Source organism: Protopterus annectens, chromosome 5.part1 (genome assembly GCF_019279795.1).
Source record: "Protopterus annectens isolate FY-2018-M chromosome 5.part1, PAN1.0, whole genome shotgun sequence".
NCBI lineage: Eukaryota > Metazoa > Chordata > Ceratodontiformes > Protopteridae > Protopterus > Protopterus annectens.
Genome location: NC_056736.1, coordinates 64327112 through 64343055, shown reverse-complemented (window position 1 = coordinate 64343055; position 15944 = coordinate 64327112). Strand labels below are relative to the sequence as shown.

General features: G+C 42.5%; 1 protein-coding gene across 3 annotated transcripts in view; it reads right to left on the bottom strand.

Annotated features, from left to right (window-relative positions):
- DIAPH3 (diaphanous related formin 3) overlaps window positions 1-15944 on the bottom strand; it is a 4946160-nt gene that overhangs the window by 2315268 nt on the left and 2614948 nt on the right. The gene's annotated exons all lie outside the window — the stretch shown is intronic.

Here is a 15944-nt window from a genome sequence, read left to right as displayed (position 1 = left end):
AACAAAACATATTGGAGGGACACGTTTGTCTCTCAGACATTCCTCGTCTCTGGAACAGACTTCCTATTCATGTGAAGCAGAACTCTTCCCTAAGCCTATTAAAATGGAATTTAGAACAGTGGGTGGGAAATCAAAAATTCACCCTGGCCTGTCACGTGTCCCTTATGGACAGGTCAGCTTACAGATGCCCTAAGGCACAGGTATATACCAACGACATTCTAGTCCTTGGGCACTGATAATTTGAAAAATTGTGGCATGAATTGCTATGCTTAAGAAGGCTCTAAGGTCACACAAACTCCTATGATCCTATGTAGAAGAAAATTTTTCAAGCCACTCTTACTCCCTTAAGGAAATGGAGGAAACAGAGGGAAATCTGAAATACAAAACTGTGGAGTAGGAGACGTAATATGATGAGATGTGGGCTAAACTAACTGACTGTACTTGGAATCTGCTCATCAGAGATCCTGTAAAAGACAAAGAGGAAGGACTGCACAAACATTATACATGACTGCACCAACAAATGGGCAGGGACACCCAGGCAGAAGAAACAAACCAAGAAAGCACAGAGTGAACAGACTGACAAAACAGGTTGAAAAAACAGCCATGTCCCATACTGGCTAAGTTCGATCTTACCAACAGAATGAGGAACTCAAAAATAAAAAAAATAAACATAATGAGGAATTCTTCACAACACTATGGAAAAGGGGACAAACATAAAAGGTTGGATAAGCTCATATATTTATTAAATGTATTTACTGACATTTGCTTACCTAGAAAGTCCAACTGGATAGCTGCCCATTTTCACTGGAGGCCTGGGTAGAAAAGCTCCAAAGTATTACAAAAACATTTTTAGAACAATAGTTTTTACACTCTTCAAAAATAATACAAAACATCTACAGTTTAAATAATTGTATCCAATTAGACAACGTGAAAATAATGGTTAAGAATAGATTATAACTCATACAACAATGAATAAATATTTAGAGAAATGTTAGCCAGTTTAAAGAAATCAAAGGTAAATTAGTACAACACAAACAAGAATCACAATATGAAGTGGGGAAAAAATCACAGGGTTAAGACATATTTAGATACAGAGTCGGGGGAGAGAAAAGTACAGTTTTGTACCTACCATAAATGTAGATATCCGAACTGGATAGCATCTGCAGTCATAACAAATGGGTTGTCCTGTCGTCAGGCAGCCCTTCGGTCGGCCGGATTCCAAAGTCTGGGTCCGGCTTCGGCTGATGTCGCACTTCACCCGACGTCATCTCTGCTGGTCTTCGGGTATAAAGGCATCAGCCGACGCCATTTTCCTCAGTGTTTCTTGCCCCAGATGCCAGTTGCCCTCTTGGAAGGCTAAATTTTGGATAAATGCCAATGTTTCCAAAAAGTAGAAGGCAAACACAAAAATAAGCATGTATGTACATATATACAAACAAATACACCATAAGAGACTCCCCAGCTAGCTATTAGGAGGGTAAATACCCTAGGAGTACCACAGAGGGAAGGAGGGTGGGTAATCCTGACTGCAGATGCTATCCAGTTCGGACATCTACATTTATGGTAGGTACAAAACTGTACTATGTCCTTCATGGATGCATCTGCAGTCATAACAAATGGGTAGAATACCATAGCCAAACTAGGGGTGGAGGAAGAAAAATTATGGTGTAGTTAGGATCCCTTGCAGTACAGCAGTGGCAAACCCTGCTCGGGATCTAGAGTATAGAGGTAAATTATAATGCTTGGCAAATGTATGCACGGAGGTCCAAGTAGCCGCCTCAATAATGTCCTTGGTTGCCACTCCTCGTAAGAAAGCTGTGGTAGTGGCTGTAGCCCTTGTAGAATGAGGTCTTATGTTCTGTGGAATTGGTTTTCCATGGTAGGAGTAACAGAATCTTATGCAATTTCCTATCCATTTGGAGATTGTCTGTTTGGAAATTGCTTTTCCTTCCCTTCCTGTTGCATAGGCTACTAAAAGCTGGTCAGTTTTTCTGTTACTTTTGGTTCTGTCCAGGTAGTAGCATAACTGCCTATGTACATCCAAGGTATGCAGCAGTCTTTCCCCTGTTCTGTGGATTGGGAAAGAAGGTAGGTAGGTGGATTGCCTGGTTTAAAGACACTCTGGATACCACCTTAGGCATAAATGTAGGATTAGTTCTCATGGACACCCTATCTTGATGGAAGATTAGGAAGGGTTGCACTGCCATTAAGGCCTGTAGTTCAGAAACCCTCCTTGCTGAGGTAATTGCCAGTAGGAAAGCAGTTTTCCATGACAGGTGTTGCATATCTGCTGTTGCTGCTGGTTCAAACGGAGGGAGTGTCAACTTTTCTAGCACAAAGTTCAAGTCCCATGCTGGTAATGGTGGTTTCCTAGGAGGTTTTACATTCTTGATCCCTCTGAGGAATTGCCTGAGTAGAGGATGCGAAAAGACAGGTGGATCGAAGCTGTATTCTGCTGAAATAGCTGATGCATGTATCTTGATGGAGGAATAGGACAGGCCTGTATGTAGAAGCTCTGCCAAGTACTCCAGAATGTTAGCAATATCTATGTTCGACACATCTTTTTCCCTTTCAGTACTCCAAATGACAAACCTTTTCCATTTTCCTGCATAGTTCCTTCTTGTTGAAGGTCTGCGGGCTTCAAGGATAATGTCTTTAACCCTTTGGGAAAGGTCTGGGTTAGTTGCTGCTATGTGATGTTCCAGGCAGTCAGTTGCAAGGTTTTTAGGTTTGGATGCATGATGTTGTAGTTGTTCTGAGTTAACATCAAAGGCATCAGGGGTATTGACCACATTCTCTCGAGACATGCTCCTCAGCAATGGGTACTAGTGTTGTCTTGGCCAATTCGGAGCTATCAGGATTATCCTTGGACGTTCCTCTTTGATTTTCAGTAGTACCTTGTGCATCAAGGGAATAGGTGGAAATGCATATGCTGTCAGGCCTTTCCAGCTGAAGGATAGAGAGTCCACCTTCCATGCAAGTGGGTGGAATGTCCTTGTGCAGAATTTTTTGAGCTGGTGATTGAGTGGGGATGCGAATAGATCTATTTGTGGCATTCCCCATTTCTTTGTGATGGCCTTGAAGATGTCCGGGTGTAGCATCCATTCGTGAGCATCCGAGGTGGTTCTGCTTAACATGTCTGCTAGGGTGTTCTCTTTTCCGGCACAAATATTGCCTGTAACTGGATGTTGTAGCTGAGAGCCAGATTCCAAAGGTCCAAAGTCATTCTGCATAGGGGGTATGAATGTGTGCCTCCGTTCGTTGATGTACCACATGACTGTGGTGTTGTCTGTCCTTATCATCAAATGGCCTTCTTTGAGGAATGGTCTGAATTTTGGATTGCCAGTTTTACTGCCAGCATTTCTTTTTGGTTTATGTGCAGGTGCAGCTGGTCTTGAGTCCACAATCCTTGTATGCATTTGTCCAGCATGTGCGCCCCATCCTAGGTCTGAGGCGTCCGTTGTGATGGTTTGGCTTGCTCGAAAGTTGTGGAAGGGTAAGCCTGGGTTTGACTGGCATGCTTGAGCCCACCATAGGAACTCCTGTTTTAGGCATGGGATTAGTGGGATTTCTGTTTCTAAGCTGTGCCTGTGCTGAGACCATAAATTCTTTAGGTACCACTGTAGCTTTCTCATATGCAGTCTGGCATGTGGGACCAAGATTATGCATGATGCCATGAAGTCCAAGGCCTGCAGAACTTTTCTTGCTGTTAGTTTGTTCTGCTTTGTTAATGCCAAGAAGTAAAGAGGGAGTTCTTTTTGTTTTTCTGCAGTTAGGAATGCCATTTGTTTTACTGTGTCCAATTCAGCCCAAGAATGTTCTTGTTTGGGATGGTATCAGCCTTGACTTTTGTAAATTGACTGTGTATCCCAGGGCTTGTAGCAAGTAAATGACCCTTTGTAAATCTGTTGTCAGCTTGCTTTTGTTGTCCGCTTGTAACAGGCAGTCGTCCAGGTATGGATAAATTTGGATTCCTGTAGTCTGCAGTGAGCGATTACTGATGCCAGGCATTTTGTGAATACTCTGGGCAGTAGATAAGCCAAAGGGCAATGCTGAGAATTGATAATGCTCTGATCCTGCAAGAAATCTGAGGTATCTTCTGCAATTTGGTCGAATGGGGACGTGCAGGTATGCCTCCTTGAGATCTAGAGTTACCAGCCAACACTCCTTGCCCAGCATGGGAAGAAGTTGCTGTAGGGTCAGCATTTTGAATTTTGGGACAATGATGTATGTGTTTAAGACGGACAGGTCGAGAATAGGTCTCCAACTTTTCTCTTTTCTTGGTACTAGGAAGAGTCTGGACTAGAATCCTTTGCCCTGTTCTGTTATTGGTACTCTTTCCACAGCTCTCATCCTTGTTAATTTCGCTATCTGCTGTAGAGCTTCTATTTTTAGATTTGGAGGTAGGTTTGGCATTCCTCTTTTTACTGGTAAGGTGTGGAAGTGGAACCGGTAGCCTTGGTCTATGGTTTGCAAAATCCACTTGTCTTTTGTGATATAGTGCCAATTTTTGAAAATAAGGCTAACTTTCCGCCTAAAGGTGCTGCTATTTGCTCCCTGGTAGGTGGTGTCAGAGCCAAGTCACTGTGATTGTCCTGTTGCAGTGGCAGTGGTTGTGTCTGTGCCTCGGTTATTGCCTTGCCACTGTCGTCCTCTGTAGGCACCTCCTCTGGATTGATTTCTGCCTCTAGGCGTCTATTCCTGCCCCTTTGGGATTTTGTGGAGTCTGGAAAGGACCAATTTTGGCAGGCCAGTTCCTGCTAAACCTTGGGGCTGAACCTGTAAGAAATCTTTAACTGTTTGTACAGATTTTGCCTTTTCTTCCATTTTCTTCATTACTTGCTGGGCAGGTGTACCAAATAGACTGGCCTTATCCATAGGAGCATCTAACAGCTTTGCTTTAACATGATCCGGTAAGACCTGTTCTTTCAACCATGCATGCCTTCTTATCACTGTGCCAGTCATGGCTGATCTAAATGAAGCCTCCAGTGCATCATAGCCACATTTTAAGGAATGGTTACTAACCTGTTGGATGTTATTCACCATTTCTAATACATATTTCTTATCTAAGGATTCATCAGAGGACAGATTTTTAGTTAACTGATCAAGCATAAACTCTTGGTATTGGATCATATGAAACTGACAGTTTAAAGCTCTAGCTGAGAGAGTAGCAGAGGTGTAAACTTTTTCCCCATCTCTAAGGACCTGGATTCCCTTTCAGAAGGAATAGGGTTTTTGCTGTGGTCGAGGCTACTGCCTTAGGCCCCTGGGATATAGTTTCGGGATCTGCAAGTGGGGCCTTGTATAGGTGGTGATGAGTGTCTGGCACCCTGTAAAATCTATCTGGTTTGGCAGGGGCTGGAGGTAAAGAATCAGGAGCAGTGCAAACATCATTAAATGCATCATCCACAACAGGCAGTACAGGAGGTATAGCTAAGGGCCTATGTTGTGGTAAGTGCAGAAAAGTCCAAAGCCTTTTTCTTGAATCTGAGAAATCTTGTCCCTGCCATTGGAATTGTTCTCTCATGGCATGTAAGGTTTCCCCAAAGGAAAATTCCTCTGGTGGAGAGGCAGCTGGAATGGATTCTTCAGCATCGGAATCTTCATAAGTAGAAAAAGGAGCCTCTGGCTGGGCTGAGAGGCCCTGTCTGGGTGAGATTGGGATCCCCTAATTAAGGATATTAAATCTTCTGCCAGAGTAAGCATTTGTGAACTTGAAGTGGGCCTGTGTGAGGGGGGCTTAACAGGCACTGATTTAACAGATTTGGCTGCTTTAGCCCTGGCAAAGGCCTTAATAGACATGGCTGCAGGAGGCCTAGCAGCACCACGTGCTGGGGTAGAGACATCCAAAGGGATGGTGTCTGATAAATCACTAGGAACCACAGTTGTAGGCAAAATTTCTGAGGCCGATTCAACTAAGGTAGCAGGAGCCTCAGTAGTAGTCATGGATTCGGCTGAAGATTGACCGGTTTTCGGTTTCGGCGAAACCGAGACACTCGCTTGCTTAACCGTGGTTTCGGCGAAACCGCGGACCGCGAGTGTCGGTCTTTTCTTTGTGTTTTTAACAATTTGGGTAGTCGGAGGATCCGGCGGCATAATGTATGCAAAATCTGAGCGAAAAACTGTTCAGCAAACTCCGACCGGCGCCTAAGCGTTCATCGGTTGAAGGAAGCACAGGCGAACAGGCTGCTACGACGTGGTCTGGGCCTAAGCAAGGCAGACAGTAAGAGTGGAAATCTTTATGAGGTATTTGTTTCCCACAAGTTAAAACAGTTATTGACTTTTTCTGACATCGGCTGAGGCAAGAAAGAGTCCCCAACGGGGTACTTCGCTTTTTAGAAGTCTTCGAAGTAGTATTCGGTAGTAGTAATCCCTGGATCTGACCGACCGGCACTTGCGAACAGCTTCTGCTTCGGGCGCCACGCGGCAAGAAAGACTGAGGAAAATGGCGTCGGCTGATGCCTTTATACCCGAAGACCAGCACAGATGACGTCGGGTGAAGTGCGACATCAGCCGAAGCCGGACCCAGACTTTGGAATCCGGCCGACCGAAGGGCTGCCTGAAGACAGGACAACCCATTTGTTATGACTGCAGATGCATCCATGAAGGACATCTGATTGAAGCAAGGAGGTGAGTGAAGAAGGGGGAGTAAGGAGATGTAACGTATGAATAGGTACTTTTTCATATTAAGGGATATAGTTTATTTTGCAGTTGAGCAAGAACAGAGACTTTGTCTAGGAAGTCTTTCAGGACAGTTTTAAAGAAATGGCGTGAGAATATTGACCGAATGGATAAAGGTAACGAGTTCCGGGCCTCGGCAATATGGTACAAGTACAGACTATTCCCAGTAGACATGACATATTTGTGGAAAGAGAGGAGTGTTTGGTCAGTAGGTCACAATGACAGAGTGGGAACATAGTTGTGTAGAAGCTGGGCAAGCAAAATGGATGCTAGAAAATTTTATAAGTGGTAAGAACAGGTTAATATATTAGTTGATGGGGTGCTTCTAACCAATTTTAGGCTTTTTAATGTTATATAGTGATGGGTTCTGAAATGGGTATTTGCTGAAAATTTAGTCACTTTATTATAGCATTGTTCAAGTTTTGCTTTTTTGTGATGCCTGGAGGTTAGTAAGGATGGGAGTGCCAGGAAAGGTGTGAGGGGAAGACGAAAGTAGTGGTTAAGTGTAGTTTCAGTTGCATTAATTGAGAACATTTTTGGCTCTGTAAATCATCCCTAGTTTTTGGTGATTTTTTAATGCAGTTTTGTACATGTAGGTCAAATTTAAGATTATAATTCACTATCATCCTACTAATTTGCTTTGAGAAGCAATTTCAATTATGGTATTAAGAGAGAGGATTTTAAATTTTGTTTTTTTCACGAGAGAGGGATTTGAGGGGAAAAAAACTAGTAGTATTTTTTGGGGGGTTGAGCATGAGTTCTGAGTTACAAAGCCATGTTTCAGTGGCTGTTAAAGCTTCCTGAGTGTCTTTTTTGGAGATGTGCCAGGTTGACTGCTGTGCATAAAAGAGTGTGGAGTCATCTGTGCATTGTATTAGGGAGGGCTGTTTTGTGCATGCATGGTGGCTGTTGATTAGAATGTTACAAAGAAGGGTACCAAGGGTAAAGCCTTGTGGTAACACCAGTGGTGATTGGGAGGTATGGAGAGAGGGTGGTGTACTGAATGATACTTCTTGGACAAATAGCTTTCAAACCTTAGAAGGGTGGTCTGAAATAGACCAGGTGAGGCCGGTTGAAGTAGAACTTTGTTGTGATAAACTGTGTTGAAGGCTTTAGATAAGTCTATAAATAAGGAGGAGATAGTTTGCCATTACCTGTAACTTTACTGAAAGTATATATAAAGGTTAGTGTTAGTACTGTGGGAGAAACAGAAGCTGTGTTGTGTGAGGAACAGGAGTTATTCCTGCAAGAGATAGTTTTGCAGTTGTTTTTGAAAACATTTTTTTCAAGTATTTTGGAGAGTGGGGATGAGACTGCTACATGTCTAAAGTTAGTGATGTCTGTTGAATGATCTCCTTTGTGAAAAGGGATAATGTAGGATCTTTTCCCCAGATAGAGGGAATGTGGAGTCCTGGACTGATCCATGTATAAGGACTGAAACATGAATGGCAATGCTTTTGCCTGCTACTTTAAGATACTCATTTGGAAAGCCATCAACTGAAGTAGAGCATGGTCGGAGTTTGTTGTTTTGAAGGTAAACGTGGATGGGGCAAAATATGGCTGTTGGGTAGGATTGGGATTAAATGATGAATCTTTGGTTAATGATGCTATACTGTCTATGGTAACATTTTTAAGCAATGACATTGTGTCTTTAAAATGTGTTTTGGAAAAACATTTTTAGAAGGTTATCATAGTATTTGATTTTTAATTGGTTGATTGCATTACTGAATCATTATTTAAAGACGGTGTTTTTTGTGTAGAGTGTTCTGATGAAGACCATACTTCCATGGTCGAAAGCGCTCAACCTTCTTCTTTGGATTTTTACCTGTATTTGTCTGTGGATTTATACCCTGTGTGGATAAAGGTTTTCACATATTGTTTTGAGTGTGGTGTTTTTCTTCTTACAATTTTTTTTCATTTGTATTGTTTGGTTACCATTGTTTAGGGGCTTTTGTGGTTTAGATTTTATTGTTCTGAAAATTGTTAATAGTGTAGTTTTTTACGACTGCAGAGCATTCTGAAGATTGAAACATTGTGGTGGTTTACATTTTTACCATTCTTTCCATGCTTTTTTCTCTATCCTGCATTAGCATTCTACTATGTTTGGATAGACAAATTGCATTACTTATTTTCAGTTTCCTCTTCTAGGGGGTGCAAGACTAATTAGGAAAGGTTTACTGAACTCACAGCATCATCTAAGGGGAGGATTTTTAGGATGTTCTAGTTAACAGATTATAGGGTAGTAGTAACGGACATTTCTGGGTTTAACTTGGACAGGTTACATATTGTTTTATAACCATACTGTTTAAGTGGATGTGTGAGATGATAGCTTCTGAGAGAGGCTGACCCAACTGCACCTGGGGTGGTGAATTTGCTAGGGTCTGATACTAGGCTCCAGTCTAATAAGGAATTTGATATCTTTCTATTATGTGTTGGGCTTTTAACTGGTTGTGTGAAACCATACAAGTCCACGTTACAGATTGGGGACTTAAATGTTATGTCCAACAAACTGATACTGACATCACCTTGTAGTATTTTTTTCTAGTGGAACTGTTATAGACATCCAACGTAGGATATCTTTCAGTTTAGCTGTATTGCCACCACAAGGGATGTAAAGGACAGTAATACATATTTGTTTATTTTCAGAAAAGTAAAAATAAGCTTTGCTGAACTTGAATTTTTGTATTGGTCTGTTGCAGGGGGAAATTTGTTAGTTTTTGGGAAAGAGTAAAGCAAATACCACCATCCTTCCTCTTTTATACAGACATTACGTATATTATAGCTGGGGGGTGTAATTTCTGAGGCATTAATTTTGGGTTTAAGCCAAGTTTCAGTTATAGCAAGAATATCTGGCTTGTATAGGGTAATCCAGGCATGAAGTTCAGCAGTTTTGTTTCTTATGCTTCTAACATTTATAGCAGAAAAAGTCAAATTACTAGGGTGGGGGGTTGGTCATTGTGGGGTTATAGTAGTATGTGGAAGGAAATTATTTTGATGTTGGTTGTGATAGGTGGGGCCAGGATTAGGGTGAATGTCTCCTCCTAGGGCAATTTCAGTATACTGGGGTATTACTGATTCTTGTTTATGGAGAGTATTTTTCCACTTAATTTTATATTTGAGTTGAAATTGAGTTAATTTGTCTATATTTGGGATAAAGGTGAGGGGCATTATTAAACAGGTTTGTTGTGTTTGAGTTGAAATGGAGTTGATCAGTCTATATATGGAGTGAAGGTTAAGGGTGTCATTAAATAGGTTTGGCATGATGTGTGGAGTGTTAGAGAAGAAGAATGGATAGGTGGTTAGGACAGAATTTTAGAGATATCGAAAGCTATTATGGTGTCATGGTAGGATGAGAGATGGCTCGGTAGGAGAAGAATAGAGGATGAGCTCATGAGTAGCATGATTATGTAAAGAGATCTGTATTTTATTGATGGCAGTTAGTAGGAATCAAGAAGTTGCAAAACTGTGGGATATTTTGTGGTGATGGAGTCTAAAGCTGGTAGAAGGTGGGTAGGAAAGAAGTATTGTCTACGAAGGAAGAGAGATAAAATGCCCTGGTATCTTCTCTTATGTTTTTTAAATGTAAGAAATACAGTTGCATGAAATGAGACAGTATGAGGAAGCACAGTTAAGATGTTTGATGACAATTACTCACTGCAAACCAAACATATCTACAAACCAGTATTAGGCCTGCAGGAAAGATGTAACTGAGATTTAAACTGGTATACCTAGCAGCACTGCAGATATTATATCCCAACAGCACAAAGATGTACTTAGATCCTGAAACTGTCTTGGTGGAGTTGACCCAGAGAAGGGAAGAGCTAAACTTGAGGCGAAATCACGAGAGAGAGAAAAAAAAAAAAAAAAAAAAAAAACAATGTGATGGCAGTGATGTACAAAACGTTACAAAAGGACTGATGGAACATTTCCCATTTAAGCCTATTCCTCTGTACAAGAGGAAACTTGTTGAGAAAGAAATAGAAAAAAATGGCACATTTACAGAGGGCCTTAGAACTTAGAACTGATTAAGTCTGTCATGCAGCATTAATAATAAGAGGAGGAAGGACAGGCAATGCCAGATACAACAGTAAACAAACCTATGATACATTAACATGTTGCATATTACAATATTGGACTGCAACACAGATGGCAGGTAATTAATGAAGAGAAGGGAAATATGATAGGTAATAAAGATTAAATAACAAGGTAGCAGGTCATGCCACAACAAGTACAAATATAACTCTGTCATTGTCCATGTTAGTGTGAATGACCTGAGACGCATCTCCCTGGACTACATGAAAAAAGACATGGAGGAGCTCTCCGATATTGTAGCCCAGGCAAGTATGACCCTAGCCCTTAGTAGCATCCTGCCATCACCCAGAATGATACCACAGTACAAGGACAAAATGACTGACTTCAACAATTGGCTAAGCTTTTGGTGTCATTCTAAGGGGATCCAGTATCTGTCTGCCTGGGATGATATGATCGAGAGACCACGATGTTTTGCCAGAGATTGCCTGCACTTGTCGCCCTTGAGATTCTGGATACTGGCTAAGGCTCTTGCCACCCCTATTGTGCCTTTTTTTAGGCAAGGTTCAAATGACAAACTCACCACCTTAACAGGTACAAGCAAGCAAAATCTGAGGGTAATGCTACTCAATGCTAGAAGTCTAAACCTCAAAATGCATTTACTCGAGGCACTCCTTAAAATGGAGAACATTGACATCTGTGCAGTGACAGAGACCTGGTTCAGGGCTCCAGACAGCACCCCTGCATTACAAGGCTATAATTCATACCACAACTTTTGGTCACCTAACCTGGACCAAAACACTAAATGTGGAGGCGTGTCCATATTCATTAAGGATATCCACACCTCCAGGCTAGTTGCTCAGCATAATGCATCCGAGATTATCCAAGTGCAACTAACTCTAGGCATGACCACAATCCAAATTGTAACTTGCTACAGATCCCCCACCATGCCCCAGGATTCCCATTCCTCATTTCTTGATACACTGGAAAATATTAGAGTACAACCCAACACCCTAATAACGGGCATTTTCAACTTCCCCACCATTAACTGGGAAAACTACTCATGTACCAACTCTTATGCTCAACGTTTTCTGGAATTCATAAATTCCAATGCCTTGGATCAACTTATCCACACCCCCACCAGGGGGAGCAATATCCTAAACCTGGTCATTACCAACATGGGTGACCGGTGTTCCACACCAGAAGTCAATTCCTCGTTGGTCAGATCCGACCAGAAGCTAATCACCCTAGACATCCACATCCCGCCCCCACCCCCCATTAGGGAAACAACCATAAAAAGTTCTCCAAAGCCAACTTCACGCTTCTTAAGACAGAAGTCGCAAACTTCACAACACCCATGCAGACAGACAATAGAGGTACGACTGCTGAATCCTACACAAATGCACTTCATAAGCACTTACACGAGTGCATGGATCATGCTATCCCTAAGAGAACCAAGATGCTATCCTCCAAAAAAAGGAAGCCAATCTGGTAGTCCCTTGCCATAAACTCTACAACAGAAGAAAGAAACTGTTGCAAAAAAGAGTAAACTCCCTGGTCAGCCTCACTAAGAAGCAGAGATCCCTCATAAAATACTCCAAAGCTAGTTACAGAAACAAAATCACCACTGATTCTAAAGACAACCACAAAGCATTCTATATCTATGTCAAGAATCTCAATGGCAACACTCAGATCTGCTCTGACTTACAGCACAATGGCACTAAATATACAGAACCAACTGATATTGCCAACATCATGGCAGATAGGTTCAGTGCTAATTTACCCCCCCACCCCCTATAGGTCCATCTCTATACCAGAAGAATGCAATGTTCCTGTAATCATGACTGCACAGGTAAAAAAAACACTCTACAAAGCCAAGAACACAGCATCCATGGGACCTGACAACATCCCAGGCTGTGTTCTACACGAACTGCAGAATGAACTGTCACCCCATTTAAGCACCATGTTCAATCATAGCCTCATCTCAGGCTTTGTGCCCACTGAATGGCGCACAGCAACGGTTATCCCACTCCATAAAAGGGGAGCCACCACGGACTCTGGGAACTACCGCCCCATTACCCTAACGAGCCTGGTCTGGCAAGGCCATGGAACGTATCATCATGGCTCTTATACACAAAGACACTGGTAATCTCCAAACTCTGGACCCCACCCAGTTCAGGTTTATAAAAGGCAGATCATGTCTCCTAAACCTGATTAACTTCTTTGAAGCAGTTTCCATAGCCGTAGTGGAGGGTAAGGTGGTTCACACAGCCTATCTAGATCTCGCCAAGGCTTTTGACACCATCCCCCACTCTGGACTTATAGATAAACTCACTAAACTAGGTATAAATCCCTATGTCACAAGATTGGTTGACAAATGGCTCAGTGACAGAATCCACACTGTGAAAGTAGCAGACTCCAAATCCAACTTCAGACCAGTGACAATTGGAGTACCACAGGGTTCAGTCCTGGGTCCTCTCCTGGTTGGTATCTACTTTACTGAAGTACAGGCTAACACAGAATGCCTTTGGCTAATGAAGTTCACAGATGACTGCAAACTAGGAGCCATAAATGAAACTCCTAACAATGTGGACATCCTACAAAAGGGCCTCACGGAGACAGATGCCTGGTGTCAAAGCCATGGCCTCATGCTCAATGCCAAAAAGTGCATTGTCATCCCCTTTGGTAAAAACTCTGTACCCATGAGCTACCACATAGGTGGTAGTCTACTTAACACCGAAAGTGTGATAAGAGACGTTGGAACACAGGTTGACAGTAGTCTCTCCTTTGATAATCACATTGCCACAGTAGTCAGGAAATCCTTCTACATGGCACACCTCATCACAAAATGTTTCTCATCCAGGAAAAAAAAAAGATGTCATTGTTCCCCTCTACTTGTCACTCATTAGACACATTATAGAGTAAAATGCCCCTTTTGGTATGTACCTCACAAGACATCTACAACAACTGGAAAGGCTGCAGAAATACCTCACAAAGAGGATTACCAGCCTCAAACAGATGCCCTACACAGACTGTCTCAAAAAACTCCAGCTTTACTCCATCACATATCGCCTACTCAGAGGCAATCTCCACCTAACATACAAAGCTATGTCAAATCCAGAGCTGTTGGACATGCTCTACTTAAACAAATCCCAATCCCTCAGAGCTACATGCTTTAGGGACCTAAACCTTGTCACTACAATAATCAGAGCAAGCTGGAGGGATAGATTCCTATCCCAGAGACTTCCCATACTCTGGAACAAACTACCTATCTATATCAAACAAAGCTCATTAGCACTCTTCAAGAAAAATCTTGATGATTGGATGGGAAATAGGAAATTCACCCCGGGGATCACCTCTGTGGCTCTGCTTGACAGGAGTGCAGGAAAATAATTTTCTTGGGTGGCGAAAGCCAGGGTACCTTTTTGGCTAGGCTTATATAGGCTCTAGGGCCAATAGCCTAGTACCTACCAATGAACTTATGAACTTATAAAACCTAATGTATGGAACTATTCTTGCGTGAAAAAAAGTATTAATAAAAAGGAATACAGCAAATAAATACTTGAATATATGTTTGACATAAAGACATGAGAACAATAGAAAAGGTGGGGGGGGGTCAAAATGGAGGTGGCACGATTATATACAGTGAAGGACTGAATTAGAATAATGGCAGAAAAGGGGAGGGGTCATGTAAAACCACTAAGAATGTAACCTGCAATCCATGTAACCTGGAATTCATGCTCTCTCGTGCCACAATCAGTACTCCTGACAAAGAGGAGATTGCCAGCACAAACATCACACCATTCACATCACATAGCCAAGCAAAACACACACACACACACACACACACACACACACACACACACACACACACACACACACACACACACACACACATCTATGCCAAGGACCTCAATAAAACTTATCCAAACAGCAGAGACCGCCAAAACACACTCACAAACATTCCACACACACCACCAAACACATCACAGACAGCGGACAATACACCAGTGTATCACAAACACAGCCCATAAGGCATAACAATAAACCCGCACAGCCAATAAAGCAGAACAATAAATCAAACATACTAGTCATTGGCAACTCAGTTCTGAGACACCAATGTCCCCCTCACCAGGCTCAACAAGGACAAGATCACAGTCAGTTGTCCATCAAGTGCCAGAATCCACCACATCACGCACGTACTTCAGTCTCTCCACAAGAGGTACAAGTATGACTCCGTCATTGTCCATGTTGGTGTGAATGACTTGAGATGTACCTCCCTGGTCTCTATGAAGAGAGAAACATGACTGAGCTCTCAGAGTGTGTGTCCCATGTATGACTCTTGCCCTAAGCAACCATCCTACCTTCACCAAGAATGATACCACAATACCAAGGCCTTGATGCTTTGCCAGAGATGGCCTCCACTTGTCACCCCTGGGATTCTGAATTCTGGCCAAGGCTCTTACCGCCCCCATTGTGCCTTTTTTAGGCAATGTCCCAAAGACAAATCTTCCAACATAAAATCTGTCAAAAAGCAAATTGAAGGTCATGCTGCTTAATGCTAGGAACCTTAACCTGAAAATGCACTCACTTGGAGGCTCTCCTCGCATTGGAAGATGCTGACATCTGTGCAGTTACAGAAACTTGGTTCAAGGTTGCAGAGTGCATCCCTTCCTTACCAGGCTATACCTCATTCCACACATTCTGATCCCAAAGTAAGGTCGGCAAGACTAAGGTTGGGGGAGTCTCGATCTTCATTAAAGACAAGCACACCTGCAACAGTTTTGCCAGCATGACGCACTAGAACTACTCCAGGTGCAAAAAGTGGCATGACAACCATCCAAGTTATAGCCAGCTATAGACCTCCCTCCATGACTCAGGACACCCACATCTCCTACCTGGACCTACTTGACTCCATCAAGGTACCCCCTAACACCCTGATACTTGGTGACTTCAACTACCCCACCATAGATTGGGTGAACTATTCCTGCACTAATGCACTCACCCAAGGATTCCTTGACTTCATCACTTTTAACACACTAGACCAGCTCATCTCATCTCCCACAAGTGGAGATAACATTCTGGCTTCGTTCTCAACAACATGGGCGACCATTGTACCATCCCCATAGTAAATTTTTCTCTGGTGAGATCAGACCATCAATATGTCTCATTAAAACTTTCTATCCCACCCAGCCCCCCCCCCCCCCAGCTATAACCAGGCTAAAACATTTCTG